We start from the raw sequence: 15310 nt of genomic DNA, 5'->3' as shown, positions 1-15310 counted from the left end.
TTTTCGCACACACATTGGAGCTGTCGTCCTTGGGATTCAGACAACACTGACCTTCAAAACCATAACAGCAATCATATACCAAGAGTGAGTTTTTTGAAGAAAGGAAACAGTTGTCCCATGAAAGTCAAATCCTTTCATGCTCCGATTCATATATGATCAGCAATCATTGTGTGCCACCTCACGGCCAGAAACTAACCTTGGGAAAAAGGTTCATTGCGGAAGAAGGCAATGGTGTGTTGACTCAATGTTTTGATGGTTGAATGGGTCGGTAATTTTGAAATCATCTTTACAACTAGACATGAGAAAGAAACTGGTGATTGATTGAATAATTTAAGTAGCAATCAAACTCACCGTTGTCTATATTAATTGTTATTAGTATGCTAAGGGACAGATGACTCACTTAAAGGTGGCTGTCCAAAATGGAAATGTATTAAGCGCAAAATCGAAGATCTAAGAGGTTGTAGTTTGAAGTAAGTTAGATAGAAAATCTTGGTCAGATATTGATTTGACCCAAAGCAAGATAAGTAAAAGAGAAGGCATCTCGCGGTTTCTTACATTTCATTATTTGGTCAAGCGGAATGGTCAGTCACATCAAAATGGAGATATCTAGCAGTCCTTAAATTTTAGTGATTTAGTACTAACGATGTAGCAATTGAATGCCTCAAGTTGCAAAAGCAGAACTTTCAGTCAATGAGAAAAAATTAGCGGTGGAGAAAATCTAAAAAGAAGGTTCATTGCTGGTCTTTATTTCTATGCACTAATGATCTGGCGGAGAAAATACTCATGAATCTCCGTGTGTCTTTTTCTGCGTCTGAGAATATCAAAATTGTTCAAAAGTGAAGTTTTGAATTCACTTTGCTACAAAATTAAGTCTTGTTTGTTGATAAGAAATATTTAGATTTTTGGTATTAAAACCGATTTTTAGGGAATATCCTTGTTATTGCAACAAGTTAACAGTCATTCAAGTGTTTTGACAGCAAACCTTCTTCAAAAGCATAATAATGGCCTTAGTTACAATGGTTTCTAAAAAGTTTGATTAATATTTGATTTGTTTTGTTTTTTTAATCAGGAAAATGAACAGGAAACAATTTATGAAATACCTAGCTTTCCATAGCAAAAGATTTAACTTAACGAACTTTTGGAAGCACAGATAGAGCTTTTGAATTCCAATTTTGAAACTCTTGAACTTTAATTGCGATACCGTCATTGTATTCTCCTATCCGTACAAAAGGGAGGGTAAAAACAGTAATTTTTATTTTAAAGAAAAAGCAAAAAGCCCTTTGATGTTCTTTTTTTCCCGAGGGTTGCCTATAAGCTTAAATGTCAAATGAACCGAAAAAATACTGGAAAAGAAGCAGTACCAAAAATTATAGCATGGTTGACGCTAAAAAACTCAGTTTGGTCCCTTTGTAACTTGTTAATAGAATAAACATTAAAAAAAAGACTTGGGCAATTAACTCAACTTGAAAATTTCGATTTACCGTTGCTATTAATGTGTGCCCTCATCGAACGCGTAACACGGTTTGGTTAATCTAACTCAAAATTGTAATAAAAAAGCCTATAAATAATCAGCTATCGTATTCCTGGGTTCTAAGCTCATCCCTAGTTTACAACGGATTTTTTTTTTTTTTGCAGTCTTTGATACACGACCTTAAATGGATCCGCCCCTCCGTAATAATGTAATTACATTTTTTTACCCTACTGATCGTTTGATAAAGTCTTCACCATAAGAAAAAAAAAATTGTCAACAAGAAAATCTGGCATTATGAAACAAAGTGAAATTTCATCTTATTATAACTTATTAAGAAGTAATTGTATTATCACAACTGCAACATAATTCGGGGGTATAAATAGAAAAACCCAAGAAAAGCGATATTTTGCAGGCGCAAGGAAGTTGGCAATTTGGTAAAAAAATTTGATTTTAGAACGAATACTCCACAAATGAAAGCTTGCATAAGAAAACTATAGCAATTTCAGTCCCGCGTTCAGTACTTCACTTCAAGCGTCCAAATTTTGCTTCAGTTGAAGTGCAAAAACGTGGCTATTTTTGGAAATTTTTCCAAAAAAAAAATTCCAAAAAAAATTCTCGCCTGAGTTTTAAATTTCTGCAGTCGACCTAAACTGAATAATTCAACAAGGTAACTTGTTAGCTTATTATCAACAAGATAGATAATTTAACACGTGAAATAAATAATTATATTTCAAAAAATGCTGACCATAAATTTTACAAAAGCCAAATTGGTTAATGACAATAATAATTTATTCCCCACCTACTTAGTACCAAAAAAGAAGATGCGGAATGGAAAGAGAGAGAGAGAGAAAAAAATAGAAATACAACATAAATTAACAAACCGCTAAAGAGCCAAACAGCGGAATGTCATGAAATAATCCAACTAATTCATGACCTCAGTAATAAAACTTAAGAGTATCAAAATAAATTCTGCGAGCTTTCTTGACATCATCTGGTCGAAGTATATAAAGGCCTGATAAAAAAAGAATTGAATGGTCGCTGAAAGCACAACAGAGCCTTGTCGGTGTCTTTCTGCTATAACGACCACGATTAAAAACTATTTTCACATCTCCTATTTATTAGTTTCTTAAATATCCTTCAGTGAGCGAGCTTGAACGGATCTCGACGAAGGTAAAATGTACATCCCTAACCACTTAGCAACAGCGAATGAACAAACTGAAAAATAATGTCACATTCATGGCTGCAGCAATGGCTGCAACCTAGTAAAGAGCGATCCACTGCCCGTGGTAACTTGGTTTTAAAATGCGTTTAGAAAAGGAATTGTCCAGTGAGAAAAAATTGACCTTTGTAGCAGATTAGCTATTATTGCGGTTAACCTTAAAAGTAAAAGATTGATTGCGAAAAAAAATTCTCAGGAATTTCTATTGATATTTTCAATACGTTTAAAATTCTAAAACCTAAGGCTTTACTGAATTAAATAAGTAAAAAAAAGTTTTTTTTTAACTAAAAACGACACTAAAACTTAAAACGAACAAACATTATCTATATATATATATATATATATATATATATATATATATATATATATATATATATATATATATATATATATATATATATATATATATAAATAAGTTGTCTGTCTGTCTGTCTCTCTGTCCGCATATGACGACTGAATTATTTCTATCATATATCAATTCAAAAACGAAAGTATTGAAGCCGATGTAGCTGAGTTGGTAACGCGTTATGTTCCAGGTTCTAGGTTCGAGAGGTTTCAGGTTCGAACCTTGACTTTAGTATTAATACAAAAGAAGAAAAAAACCAAAAAAAGGTAAAAACTACAAAAAAACTAAAAAGAAAGAAAAACTAAAAAAACTAAAAAGAAAAAAACTAAAAAAAGGTAAAAACTACAAAAAAACTAAAAAAAGGTAAAAACTACAAAGAAAAAAACAACTAAAAACTAATAAAAAAACTAAAAAAAGGTAAAAACTACAATAAAAAACTAAAAAACAAAAAAAACTAAAAAAAGGTAAAAAACTAAAAAAACTAAAAACTAAAAAAGAAAAAAAACTAAAAAAGGAAAAAACTGAAAAATAAAGGAGAAAAATAAAACTAAAAAAAATAAAAATAAAAATAAAAAACTAAAAAAAAAAAAATGAAAAAAAAGAAAAGAAAACTAAAAAAGCTAAAACAAAAAGGTAAAAACCAAAAAAAAAATTAAAAAGAAAAAAGCAAAAAATTTATTTCATCATATGGACACTCAAAGAGAAATTACAGACTGGGACACCGGGACACAAATGACGACCGGGACACAGGGAATATAAATGACCAGGACACAGGGACACAACTACAACGGGGACGCCGGGGGGCACAACTACAACGGGGACGCCGGGGCGACGGGGACACAGAGAATGTTCGATTAGCAATCACCATCAACAAAGCTCAAGGGCAATTATTAGAATCATGAGGTATAGACCTGAATACGGATTGTTTTTCCCATGGACAATTATATGTTGCATGTTCAAGAGTCGGTAAACCTGACAATCTATTTATATGCACAGACAATGGGACAGCGAAGAATGTTGTATATTCCAAAAAAAAAACTAAAAAAGGTAAAAACTACAAAAATAAATAAAAATAAAATACTAAAAAAAACTAAAAAAGGCTAAAAAACCAAAAAAAGGTAAAAAACTAAAAAATAAAAAAGAAAAAAAACTAAAAAAAAAAACTAAAAAAAGGTAAAAACTACAAAAAAACTAAAAAGAAAAAAAAACTAAAAACTAATAAAAAAACTAAAAACTTAAAAAGAAAAAAAACTAAAAAAAGAAAAAAACTGAAAAATAAAGGAGAAAAAAAAAACTAAAAACCGGGACACAGGGAATATAAATGACGACCGGGACACTCAAAGAGAAATTACAGACTGGGACACTGGGACACATAAAACGACCGGGACATATAAATGACGACCGGGACACTCAAAGATAAATTACAGACCGGGACACCAGGACACAAATGACGACCGGGACACCGGGACGCAGGGAATATAAATGACGACCGGGACGCTCAAAGAGTAATTACAGACTGGGACACTGGGACACAAATGACGACCAGGATACTGGGAATATAAATGACGACCGGGACACAGGGACACAACTACAACGGGGACGCCGGGGGCACAGGGGGATATATAAATGACGACGGGGACACAGGGAATGTTCGATTAGCAATCACCATCAACAAAGCTCAACGGCAATCATTAGAATAATGAGGTATAGATCTGAATACGGATTGTTTTTCCCATGGACAATTTTATGTTGCATGTTCAAGAGTCGGTAAACCTGACAATCTATTTATTAGCACAGACAATGGGACATCGAAGAATGTTGTATATTCGCAAGTTTTACGTAGTTTAAAACACACACACACACACACACATACACATATATATATATATATATATATATATATATATATATATATATATATATATATATATATATATATATATATATGTATATATATATATATATATATATATATATATATATATATATATATATATATGTATATATATATATATATATATGTATATATATATATATATATATATATATATATATATATATATATATATATATATATATATATATATATATATATATATATATATATATATATATATATATATATATATATATATATATATATATATATATATATATATATATATATATATATATATATATATATATATATATATATATATATATATATATATATATATATATATATATATATTCACAGGTGGGACACAGGGATACAACTACAATGGCGCTTAACGATTTACGCGTGCGGGGGGGCTTGGAGGGGGTGGCGCGAAGAGCCCCCACTAACTAGGTGTTGGGGTGGCGCGAAGCACCACCCCAACAGCTAGTTCTATATATAAAAGGGGCTGTCCCCTCCTCAAAGCCTCACTCTGTACGCTAAAGTTGGACGCTTTGGCAAAGAGAATTTCCCCTGGAATATTGACCTCCCAGAAATTTTCCTCCTTACGGAAGATTCTTCCAAAAAATCAACCCTAAGCAGCCACACCCCCCCCCCAAAAAGTTTACTTCCCAATATTAAGTACTATACGTAAACAACGGCTGAATTTCATAGCTTACAGGCTTCTCCCCACTGATTGTGGGGGATTATTTACATATAAAGACATAACTGTTTGATCTTTCAACTATAGTGAACAAAATGGCTATTTAAAACTTTTGATCGGATAATTTTTTGGAGGGGAATGGGCGTAGGAGGGCGCCCATTTATCTTCCAATATTCTGGGTCACTTAGAAAGGGCACTAGAATTTTTAATTTCCATTCAAATGCACCCTCTCCTCATTTTCTAGGACCATTATTTCGATAAAATCATCCTTCAAAAAAAAAAAACAACAAAAAACAACAACAAAAAACGAATAAATAAAGATGCATACGTGATCTGTCTCCTTGCAAAAAGATAGCAAAATTCCACATTTTTGAAGATAGGAGCTTGAAACTTCTACAGTAGGGTTCTCTGGCAGTGGCACGATGAAGTTGATGGTGTGATTTTCATTAAGATTCCTTAAATTTTTGGGGGCGTTTTCCCCTATTTCAAAAATAAGGCAAATTTTCTCCGGCTCATAACTTTTGATATGTAACACTAAACTTGATGAATTTTTTATATTTGGAATCAGCATAATAAGCTGATCCTTTTGATGTATCTACTGGTAATAAAATTGCGTTTTTTATAGTTTCAGTTACTATTGAGCCGAGTAGCTCCTTAGTTACTGTTCGTTACCATGAACTATTTGAAACTGAACTTGAACTTTTTAGGGAACTATAATTGTATACTAAAAGGTATTAATATCATGGTCACTGAAAGATTACTGAGATACTCATAAATTCGTCTTTGTATTGTGAACACTACTCATTGAATTTACTGCTCGTGACAAAACATTTCTATTTTTTGGGCTCGATTTTGTATTTTCAGTAAAGAACTATTTTTTTTAATTCTACAGAAATTGTAAAACTCCACAAGCCAGTTTATTTAAGATGGTCTTTAGATATATCGCCGGTCATCGCCGAAAGAATAATTGTTATTCGTTTAGGTTTTAGTTCCGTAAGAAAAACTTGTTTTTTTTTATTGATAAAGGACTAGAGCTAAGGAGTTGCCCCGATTTTCGGCAGTATAGCACCTCCTCTAGCAGAGTCCTATAACACGAAAAATATTTGAAACAACTGATACAGAATTTGCAAGCCCTAATTTCGTTCGACTGGTCTACAGTAGGTCATTGTCGTCCACTAAATCTAATATATATAAGTAAAATCATATAAATACGTCGGCTCAATCTGGGAAAATACAAAATAAGTGCAGGCATTAAACAGATGGGGTGATACGTCCCCTCCTTGCCATGCGTCCGAATTGACTGCAATATTCCTAATAAAGCTAAACCCTATCTTCAGTCGATGTAAGAATTGTTCCAAATCACAACACAAATGTGACATGTGAATTAACACCGATATGGAAGCTGGAGAACATGATATACTGAATGCAAAAATCGGGGTAAGAATATAGTAGCTTTTGTGACAATTCAATACTTTTCCTGTCTGGCATTTCAACTAAACTAAAAAAAAAGGATCTGGCTTAATTGCGTATTCATATTTCCATTATTGTAAGTTTCTGCTTTATTTACCCTGGTCTTATAGGAACAAGAAAATAATTCGGTATTTCAGGGCTTTTGACATTATTATTTCATTGCGGAAGTTAGGATCAAAATTGGAAAAGGATTATGTTTTTTTCCAGGCCCCTTCCGCCCCTTAGTTAGTTTTCACACGTTTTCATTTTATAGTTGTGCTATCCTTTAGAGGTTCTTTCGTTAGTTGAGTTACGGTTTTGTTGTATATGTTTTATCTCTCGTATAGTTGTGTTATTTTTCTTTCATTATCTTTTATTTACTCCACTTGTCTTGTATTTTAGTGGGTTAAAAATAAACTATTATTATTATTACTATTATAGGATTAGAGCCACTTCCAACTTGTACTTCTGCAATTTTTTTTTTATTGATCCTGCATTTCGGGGGAAGTATTAAAAGGTCTAATTATTTCCGATACGCCTAAAATAATTAAAAATCGTGAAAATACTTAGATTTTGAGGTTGGGTCTGAACTCACCCTCTCTCCATGCACGTTATTGTGGCCTATTGAAATAACACATGTGGCGATAAAGCTTTCCAAGAATAAAAAATTCGGTCATATCGACCCTAGTTATAAAAAGATCAATGAGAAGCATCACTAATTTAAAAATTTTTCACAAAAAAAAAACAACTGTTATAACAAAGCGGTTTAAAAACAAACAACTTTTATTTATTTTTTTTCGTTATGGAGTATTCAGTCACCAGAGACAAAAACAGAAAATGTTCAACAGTAATGGGTTTCACACATTATACATTGTAACTAGTCCCATTGCATCAATCAATCAAGTCTACAAAACCTGTAAATATTTAAACTGTTCAATGCGTTATCTCCTATCATTTTTATTCTCTTGATATTTAGGATTTTGTTTCTCTTGTCAATTCTTCATACTCTCTTTTGTCGCTCATTCGAATAGTTGGGAAGTGGAGCTTTCGATATGAAACCATTTTTGCCTTATCTCATACATCTTAAACATATTCCTGTTAGCAAAAGCTGGGTCCTTCTTTATATTAGAAAACCCGAAACATACTTTCAGATCCAGCTCTTTTGTAAAATTTATGCTATGTAACATATCACAGTTGGAATTACCAAATCAGAACCGTAATTGTTCACAGGATTGCCACCACAGTCAGTTCCTAAAGCGCTACAATTGCCTAAATTTGCGTGCTGCACAACGATTTTTAGTGCTATAGTAAAAAAAAATCGACTATAGTGCTAAAATAGCACTTTATCGTGGTAGTACTAAAATATCACTTTCGCACTTCCTTTGGCAACCCTGTTCTACAGTGCTACACATAATAAAATAGTGCTAAAATAGCGCTTTCGTGCTACAGGCGGCCACCTTGATTGTTCACATCTTTTTTAAAGGAATATATCTTAATTGTCAAAGGCAGAAGTGGATAAAATAAAAACGATAAAGTGTTAAATTGAGATCTTCAAATCACTCGCGTATGGTGTTGATCGGAATAAGAAAAAAAAAGAAAATTGTAACGAAAGTGAAAGCTTTAACACTAAGCGCTATGTTTCAAAAGAGCTCAAAATTTAGCGAGAACGGTTTTATTGACAAAGATTTTCAGTGTCAAGGTTAAGAAAAATTTAAACAATTAAACTTTCATGATCAAGTACAATAATAACCAAAATTGCCAAATTTGTATTCAAAGAATTACAAAGCTATATAATGGCATCAATTCAAAATAGCGAGAGAAAATGTTTAGAAATGATGAGAAAATGACTTAAGAAAAGTTTTTTGAAAAGGGAGCCGAGAGTTAGTAAAAACAATTTATTTTTTTCTATTTTAGAGGAAATGTGGTTGCTTATACGGAGATCCATCAATGGGGAAAATCCTTATATGGTAATAAAGTTATCAAAATATACAGATTATTTCGTGGCTGCAGTAACAGCTGCCACCTAGTAAAATGCAAATCAACCCGTAGTGGTGAAAATTAAAGATGTTTTTTGGAACAAATTTAATTTTGTCTTGTGGTAAAAATATTCTGAGGAATTTCAAAAAGAAGTCTGGCGCCCATCGACAGTGTCAGTCACAGCTGCCGTAGTCAAAGACTTAAAGTCAGGAATCTCAATTTTTACGGCACCCACAGATGAATTTATTAATCCACAGATCAAATACTCAAAAAAACAGGAAAACTGACGTGTTATCTTGAAAATGTAAGAAATTTTAGGAAAAATCGCAACATTGTTGGGGGAGCAAGGTCCAAAAGACCCCTTACTTACATACATGCTTCCCATTACCAAAGAGGGTAAATATTTTTCACACTGTTTCAATAGGATACTCAGAAGAAAAATTGGCCTTCGATGATAGACACTGGAATAATCAATAGCATCAATTGGGATAGGGACACGAAATATAGTTGCCCCCTAAATTTCCCCTGTATTTCGAAAAACACCATTGTTTTGGTATTTTAATTGTAAAATGACTATTTTTGGTATTTTCATTGAAAGAAAAAAAAAATGGCCCCGGTTGGATTTTATGAAATGCTATGATTTTATGAAATGCAATTGGGATAGGGACACGAAATATAGTTGCCCCCTAAATTTCCCCTGTATTTCGAAAAACACCATTGTTTTGGTATTTTAATTGTAAAATGACTATTTTTGGTATTTTCATTGAAAGAAAAAAAATGGCCCCGGTTGGATTTTATGAAATGCTTTTGGACTCTTCCTGTATATTCATAAATTGACGCCACTGGAAAAAATCTACCTTACTTTCTCTCGTAAGTGAAACAAATATAATTCTAAAGTAAGAATTAAGCTATTCTCTGATTTCAAGATAAATTAGAAACTCTTCAGTTTGGAATCAGTTAATATAAATAAGCCAATTTTCAGCATTATCACATATTGCCATCTATATTTGCTTTTTTTCGGCGTACTGTTTTAGACTGCTGGAATGACATCACCCTGCTGGATACCCAACCCAATCAATATAATTGCTTTTTGTTAGCACTTTATTTTAAAGTCTAATACTTTACTCCTTTGGCTTAAAACATAAAACCCAAAAAAGCTGTTTTATTTCCATAATTGCAGCATGCACTAGCTAAGGCTACGTCGCATTACCTCAGAAACATTTAAACATTTGCGGCTAAAGCGCTACAAAATTAAACAATTAGCATCGCTTATTTGTTTCAACGATTAAGCATGGCAACACTGAAAAGAAATGTAATGCTGCCCTAAAAAATAATATTTTTGAAAAGCGGTCGTGAAATATTCTGGTTCTATATACAATAACCTTTACTAGTTATTTCAAACTAGAACTATGTGCCACATTATCCGATCTCTATAAGCCCTAGCCACTTTAGGGTGAATAGGGTTCAGCAAGGGCACACGGTTAAAATCTATAAACAAGGCAAAAGTGCATAAACAGTTTTCTTTAGTATTGCCCCCAAGCTATAAACATGCTTAGTTTTTGGGACTCTAAAGGCAACTCCCTCACTCTAGAAGTGCCATTGAGAGGGGGGAGAGGGTAATGTATATATCCAAGCAGTCTTATATAAAAGATTATGCTGAAAAATATGTCTGTTTGGAGCCCGGATGTTAAATATTATAGTATCCTAACCTCATATTTAGGGTTTAATGAAGTCTCCGAATTACCCTAGATCAACTAAGAAAATCAAATCAACTTCAATTCCCGATTGGAAACTTCATTATTTCTAAGCATCTATAGAGTAGTGAGGGTCACTATCGAGAAACATACATTTTTATTAATCGACTTTGGTCATCAAAGTCGACCCCTCCCTCTCAAAGTCGAGGTTTTGGCCACTGAATGGTCAAAACCTCTCCCAATCTCTAGGAAGTGTTACTTAACTTTAGGCTATGAAGCACAAAAATAATAAATTAATACTTACTTTTAGCAGAATCAACAAAATTTATTAGGCCGAAGCACAAATTTTTCAACTAAAATGCTTATTTCGCAAATTTAAATGTCACCTGTTAAATGTGCAACCTTATCACATAAAGGCGGTACAAACTGCAAAATTACTTTTGCAGATTTCAAAAATATGTGCAAAAATTCAGGTCAAGTTTAATGGTTAACATTCATTTTGTTAATTATCAGAATTAAAAAGAAAATTGCAACATCTCTACGCAAATGTACAAAAGGACTTTGAATGAATGGCATTTCTTCAGAAAATATGCTTCATTAAAAAACAAAGAATTGCGGTTTTAGTGTCGAACTCTGGTTTTATTTTCTCTAGTTCCGGATAACTCACGAGGGGGGTGGGGGGTCATGTCGACTTTGACAAAATATTAGCGGTAAATCACGGGTAGTTAAGTATTAAAATGGAGTAGGATAAGTCCATTTTTTGACAATTTATTTTTTCGGGAAATTTTTATACCAACACAGCTGAAATTTGATATCAGCCAATTCACACGTTAAGTTTTTGTTCGCTGTTTGTCCAATATCTTTGAACAATTGATAAGGGAATCACTTTAAGGTACTTAAATTCTTTGTCATAGGTACAAACTTTGGGGGGGGGGGGCTTAACGGCCAAAACCACCCTAGAATTTGCTAACATCATAACATATTAAATTTAAGGTCATGTATTGAACAGACTGTTATAGACTGAATCCCCAAGTAAATTCACGGTACCGCTACAGATCGTTTTTTTGGGAACAAACTTTAATTTTTTGACTTTTTTCCAATATTGAATAATCCCCTTACCAATAAAACCAATAAAAAAAGTTAGGCCAACTCATTATTAATAGCCCGCTGTTGCAATTGAGATGTCTTAATACAAATTTCGTAAGCTTAGATACGGGGCCTCAGCTCTTGGCCCTTCGTCGACGAAACCCATAAAATACGTAAAAACATCACTAACCTAAAAATATCACGATCCAAGGGGTCGTGCAACGTCTTAATAGGGCCCTGAACACTACTTCTACCACTAAAACTCAACACGTCACTAAGCCGCCTGAGGCCAACACAGCTACGCACGCTCTTCCTCCATCGCAATCTATACAAGGCCTTCCTCTTTACACCCTGCCAGGAAGTTCCCATTTCCTTTAAATCCTTCTCTATGACATCCTCCCACCCCAAATGCGGACGACCTGCTTTCCGTTTAGCCCTAGACGGTTGGCCGAAAAGGACAATCTTTGGAAATCTATCATCTCTCATCCGCAGAACGTGCCCTAGCCCTGAATAGTACTACGCTCCAATATTAACAATATGAAATATATCAAAAGTGCCTTATCAAAACGCCATTACCTTAGGGGCCGTACAACCTCTTAATATGGCCCTGAATAGTATTAAGCTCCATATTAAAAATATGAAATATATCGAAAGTGCCGTTTCACAACGTCATTAAAAATTGCAAAATTCATTTCCACATCTTCAAAAATACCTTTAATTAAACATTTATACATTAGAATCGTCTAGATTATTTTTACCAAATTTGCCGTGAAATTTTTAGTACCTTGGAAAAAGATGGAATTTTTAGTGCCTTGTTGAAATCTAAGCGTTTGAGCTTCGATTGGGGACGGAAAATGTTGCCTTAATCATTGAAATTAGAAGTTGAAATTGCACAATTCCAAGCTGTGTCTTTTTTTGACCAAATCATTACTGACCAGTTTTACTACAATAACGCTCCTATTTTCTCTCTGAAGATAACTTTATTGCAAAAATACTAATGCTGGATACTGTTTAACAATGTTTCAGAGGACAACCAGTTTAAGGGATAAACAGTGCTTCAAAATAGTTTCTGAGAATTCTTCCTCCACCACCTTTTTTAAAACTTTCACCCTCCACTAAAAGAAAACAGGGTTCATTGACTTGAATCAAACCATATCCATTTGACCATTTCCAACTCATATGGGTTGGTTTAAGAATGATTACAAGGGACAAAGCAATGAACAAGACGAAAAAGGTTTATTTTCTTTTGTATTATGCTTTTTCAATGGCCCCAACAACTATGACCAAATTGCAAAATGGATTATAAGATCACACATCATTTAGCGAAGTGGCTATAATTTCGGTAACTTTTTTGACTGACTCACTAATTAGATAGCTAAGAAATAGACACATCTTTAGAGCTAGAATTTCATCCTGTATCCACATATACCATTCATTTACGTTGGGAATGAACTTAAGCCTCACCCCTCTCCTAATGTGAAAATATATACCCCGATGCAATAAACTATCTATTATTTTGACAAACTGTTACGTCAACTTCAAATTCAGAGTATGTATGCAACTCAAAGTATAGTGCACATTATGGGGGGGAGGGGGTAAAGTTATTCATAAGGCAAATGAACATTATATACTTGGATTCAGGATAATTTTCTGATTCAATAGGTAGCCTATGTCTATTTCTTAGCTATCTTATCAGTGAGTTAACCGGAAATTTTAAATTTCAATGTGAGAGGGCCTTATCTTGGTCCAGGAGAGAGGGTCAACAAAAACAGTTTTTTACAGTCATATTTCAATCAAAGTAAATATTGATGTAAACAACTTTTTCAATCAAATACGTGTTGTAAAAAAAAGTCTGAAGCTATACAATTGAAATCATAGCACCAAGTTCTATCACATTAACGGCTGAGTAGGCCTATTATAAATTTCTCTTATAATGTGAATGTCACTCAAATACCTTTTTTGGACGAGGACTGGAGGAGGGGTACCAGTTTGTTAGGCTATGAGGTTAATGTCGGTTCTAGGTCATGGCAGGGGTTCCTGGGCAGCCAGTTTGTATGCCATTAAATTCGTTTTTTTTTACATTCCTATGGTACACATGCCCCTAGATTACGAGGCCTAAACCGCTACTGGAGGAAGGGTCTCTTCAAATTGAGGGGCACATAAGATTGTGGCCTAGCATGTATACCCATGGGCTATCAGGGGAATTGTTTTTTAGGCCAAAGAGCCTTTGTGGTGGTCTAAAGCTTTGTATTTTTCCTTTATTTTCTCTTAATAAACTGACTGAAGCTGAAAACTGAAAACTGAACACCAGAAATGCCTCAAATTTGGTAAAATTCTAGTTTAGTGACTTCTTGTTATCTCGGAAAGGGGTTAGGTTAGGAAAATGAAGCTTTCAGGGATGGGTCTACAGGCTAAAGTATTGCCCGGGAAGGTATTTTGAAGTACCTACCTCCACTCCCTCTCCCTCTAGAGAGTCCTGACCTTTGATGACCTTGTTTTTACGGAATTGACCTTTAATTAAAAAAAAAAATTCCCCAGTGAAATTATTTGGCGGCGCAATCTCGAAGATATAAAGAGTGGACGTGGTCAGATTAGCTTCTGAGAGGTTCAAATAACCCCCCAATACCCTGGTTAATGACTCACCTTGACTGTTTGGTATAAAGTATCCTTAATAATTATTAATCCACGATGACTCAGTGCGTCACTAGCACTCAAACTAAAGCGTGCGTAATTTATTTTTCCGACAGATCAAAGCATATTTCTCGAAGAGAAGAGACATGCAAAGAATATTCACACTGTCAAAATAGTCGGGGACTTGGCAAATGCTAAAGCACAACTTAAAAAAGACTAAGAATAGTTTCCTAGAGGCGTAGTCCTTACGTCCAGCACTGTCCCTCTTTGCCTTGAACCCCGGCGGCAAAAACCTCCAAAAAGAAGCAAGCACCCGTACCGCCGAAAGTAAGAGTCTCCGCCCAGCACCGTACTATAGAGGTGAGCGAGGCGTTATGAAGAAGAAAGTGAAATAGTTACCCGCTCGGAAAAAGAGTAAATTGACGGATAATTTGTTTAAGGACAAAAGAGAAGGCCAAATATTTTTTTGAACATATGTGATTAGGCAAGTCAGTAGGTCACGTTCAAAGCCACAGAGTAACCTTTACATTTAGATGGTTTGAACATAAGGGCCTATATCTATTAATTACCATATGCTACAAGAACAGTAATTATTAAATGTAAGGTCGAAATAGCAGCTTTTCTAATGCAGCATTTATCTGGTTATTAAATGCTTTCATGTGAGAAAATAATAGGATATTGATCGTGAAACAAATGAGACAAGAATTAAGGCTAAAACGAAAAGAAACAAACGCACAAGAGTCAAATCAGTAGAAACTTGGGGATAAACATAATAATGCAATAACTGAGAGGAGTCAACACGATAAGAACCCTCCCACTCTAAAGTTGTCTGGGGTTATCTCAAACTGTATAACC

The 15310-nt window shown here is 33.9% G+C and overlaps 1 protein-coding gene across 1 annotated transcript in view; it reads right to left on the bottom strand.

Annotated features, from left to right (window-relative positions):
- The window catches only part of LOC136039454 (zinc finger and BTB domain-containing protein 18-like), a 51609-nt gene extending 36776 nt beyond the window's left edge, over positions 1 to 14833 (bottom strand). The window contains exon 1 of the mRNA XM_065723217.1: positions 14705 to 14833. The gene's annotated coding sequence lies outside the window, so the exon portion shown is untranslated. The remainder of the gene's footprint in view (positions 1 to 14704) is intronic.
- Between the last annotated feature and the right edge of the window lie 477 nt (positions 14834 to 15310).

This window comes from Artemia franciscana, chromosome 19 (genome assembly GCF_032884065.1).
Source record: "Artemia franciscana chromosome 19, ASM3288406v1, whole genome shotgun sequence".
NCBI lineage: Eukaryota > Metazoa > Arthropoda > Branchiopoda > Anostraca > Artemiidae > Artemia > Artemia franciscana.
The sequence above is the reverse complement of the archived record's forward strand: the minus strand, read 5'-3'. Positions and strand labels throughout refer to the sequence as shown.